The sequence below is a fragment of the Suricata suricatta genome, chromosome 12, assembly GCF_006229205.1.
Source record: "Suricata suricatta isolate VVHF042 chromosome 12, meerkat_22Aug2017_6uvM2_HiC, whole genome shotgun sequence".
Taxonomy (NCBI): Eukaryota; Metazoa; Chordata; class Mammalia; order Carnivora; family Herpestidae; genus Suricata; species Suricata suricatta.
The window spans coordinates 9,853,932-9,857,598 of NC_043711.1; positions in this window are offsets into that span (position 1 = coordinate 9,853,932).

Genomic DNA, 3,667 nt, shown 5'->3' on the forward strand with positions numbered 1-3,667 from the left:
GAAGGGCCTGACTGTGCCAATAAAACTTCATTTACAAGCACCAGCAGCTAGCCCTCGAGCTGTAGCTTGCTGAGCCCCATAATGAGCAAAAGTGAGTCCTCGGATCAGAATCAGAATTCAGGGACCTGCATGTCTGAGAGGACAGAGGAGAATCTGAATGAGATAAAGACAGGATGCTCAAATGTAAGTGGCCCTCCTTACAGCCCTGGCTAGATCAGCACAAACTTATCCTGAAGCAGGGCCTGCTGGGTGTGATGGCGCACCAGATCCAGTGCGTCCCTGTGCTCCAACTACTTCCGCCATCTCTTTATGTATTTATTTACTTATTCATTCATCTATTTAATTTTTAAGTAGGCTTCATGCCCAGTGTGGAGCCCAACACAAGGCTGAGATCAACTCATGACCCTGAGATCAAGAACCGAGCTCAAATCCAAGAGTCAGATGCTGAACTGACTGAGCCTCAGGGATCCCTGCTATTGTCCTTTAACATTACACTGTCCTCAACCTTTTAAAAATTTTTTAATGTTTATTTCCTTATGAGAGAGACAGAGTGAGAGTGCGGGAGGGGCAGAGAGAGACACACAGAATCTGAAGCATGATCCAGGCTCCGAGCCCTCAGCACAGAACCCGATGTGCCTGACATGGGGCTCAAACTCATGAATCACAAGATCATGACCTGAGCCAAAGTCAGACGCTTCAGTGATTGAGCCACCCAGGCACCCCTGCCTGCAGTTGTTTCTGATAGGATATGAATGGAAACTTATGCTACTGTTTCCCTTTTATGTAAGGTGTCATTTTTGGGGCTGCATTTAAGATTGTCTTTTTACCTTTGGATTTTAGCATTTGATTATGATGTGCTTAGGCTTTTCTTTGTATTTGTTCTGCTTAAGGTCTGCAGATCTCCTTGAATTAATAAATATGTCTTTCAACAAATTTGGGGAATTTTTAGCCATTATTTAAATATTTCCCGGCTCCAGGGGTGCCTGGGTGGCTCAGTCAATTAAGCATCTGACTTTTGATTTTGGCTCAGGTCGCAATCTCAGTTCATGAGATTGAGCCTTGCATTGGGCTCTGCACTGACAGCATGGAGCCTGCTTGGAATTCTCTTTCCCTCTCTCCACCCCTCCCAGGCTTGCATTATCTCCTCTCTCAAAACAATAAAAAACATAAAAAATGTTTTCCTGCTCCATGTCTCTCCTCTCCTTCTTGAATCCCAGATACTGAGAGTCCTCTCAGAAAATTCTGAAAAACATTACTTTAAATTTGGAATATATATTTTTACTCATGAAATAGATTATTTGTAATTTACTATTCATAAGTAAAATGAATGGCTATCAATGTACACTCTTAAATACCCATAAAAGGGCTTATGTTTTTGTATTGGATTACAGCCCTTTGGATGGGTTCTCCCAACTCCCTGGTAGTCTTGGCACCAATATAAGGATGACCACGTGTAATCCTTTCAGGGATGACTTAGGGAAAAAGGAAGCAAGTGGGAAACCACAAGAGATTTGGGCCTCAGTGAAATTTCTCTGTTTTTAAATTTATTTTATTGTTTTTATTATTATTATTTTTAATTTTTTTATTTAAAAATTTTATTTTTTTTACTTTATAAAGTTTCATATATTTTTAACATATGCAATTATTTTCCATCATTTACAATACAGTAGTTGCAATGACACTCCAAACAGAAAAGCAAAGTAAAAACTCAAAACACCAACTTCTGTTTCATGTAATTAGACTTATACAGAAATTAGAAGGTTAAGTAACAACTAGTTAATCACCTAATTTCACAGCTATCTGAAGTGGCAATCGTTATATAGCAGCTTATCTATGATACATTTAAGATAAATGATACAATATATTACTTGTTCATAGGCTACAACACAGCCTGCTTAATACCTTTCCTTAAATTCCACCTCTATACTACAATATGCCTGAGGTCCATGCAAAAAAGTAGCTACCTTTTATGTAGGAAATGGATGATTAAGTCTTTGGTGTTGTAAAAGCAACTTCATTTAACATTTTTTTGAGAGAGAGAGAAAACATGAGCAGGGGAGCAGCAGAGAGAGAGAAAATTTTAAGCATGCTTCATGCCCAGTGCAGAGCTGGATGTGGGGCTTGATCTCACAACCATGAGGTCATGACATGAGCTGAAATTAAGAGTTGGATGCTTAACTGACTGAGCCACCCAGGTGCCCTGAAATTGCTCTACGTATTTTCCTAAAATTTTTTTGAAGTTTATTTATTTTGAGATAGAGCTTGTGTGTACATGTGTGTGCATGAGTGGGGGAAGGGCAGAGAGAGGGAGCAAGAATCCAAAGCTGACTCCGCACTGTCACCGCAGAGCCCAATGAGGGGCTCACACTCACCAACTGTGAGATCCTGATCTGAGCTGAAATCAAGAGTCTGACGCTTAACTAACAGAGCTACTCAGGCGCTCCTATTAAAAAAAAAAACTTTTTTAGGTTTATTTATTTATTTTGAGAGAGAGTAGGGCTGGGGCAGAGAGAGAGAGAGGGAGAGAGAGAGAATCCCAGGCAGGCTCTGCACTGTCAGCGTGGAGCCCAATGCAAGGCTTGAGCCCATGAACCGTGAGATCATGACCTGAGCCGAAACCAAAAGTCAGACGCTTAACTGACTGAACCACCCTAGTGCCCTTACTCTATTTTTTTAAAGAATAATTTTTTAAAGAGCAATTATATGTGCATGGTAACATTAGCAGGAAGGGGCAGTGATTTCCCCCATATAGCCTTTGTACAAACACGTGAACCCCACCAGCCCAGCCTGGACATCAACATCACTCACCAGAGGGTACGTCTGTTATAACTGATGTATCTCCACTGACACATCATAATCACCCAAAGTCCATAGTTCAAGCTAGGATTCACTCTTGGGCTTGTGCATTCTGCCAGAATATTTTTCAATATTTCCCTCTGGCAAATGTAATTCCAAAAACCTTCTTGTAAATATCTTCTCGTGAATATGGTAGTGTTTCTCTGAGATAGGTCCCAAGGTGTGGGATTGCTGGGCCCTAGGGGTATGTTAAATTTCCATAGCTAGTAATAAATTTCTGAATGGAGTGTTTATATGAAGTTACCCTAATACCGTATGATAATATCCCTTTAACCCTGTTCTAACCAATACTGAATGCTGTCCAACTTTGAGGATATTTTGCAGTCTAATGCTTGATAGTATTAGCTCCTTGTTGTGTTAATTTCAATATCCTTGATTTCTATGTGTTTGTTGGCATTTTGCTTTTCTTTTTCTGTTAATTACCTACAAATTTCCTTTACTAGGGGCACCTGGGTGGCTCAGTTGGTTAAGTGTCCAGCTTCAGCTCAGGTCATGATCTCATGGTTCCTGGGTTCGAGCCCCATGTCGGGCTCTGTGCTGACATTCAGAGCCTGGAGACTGCTTCAGATTCTGTGTCTCCCTCTCTCTCTGACCCTCCCCTGCTCGCACTGTCTCTTTTTCTCAAAAATAAATAAAAAAATACATTAAAAACTTCAAATTTCCTTTTCTAATACTCTGTTAACCTTTTTATTGTTGAATTTTAGAAGTTCTTTGTCCATAGTTTTGTCCCTCCCTCAGAGTTTCTACACTCTCATGGCTGCCCGTACTTGGCCCTGAGTAATTCATTCAGAAATGTAGGTTCCCTTTTAAG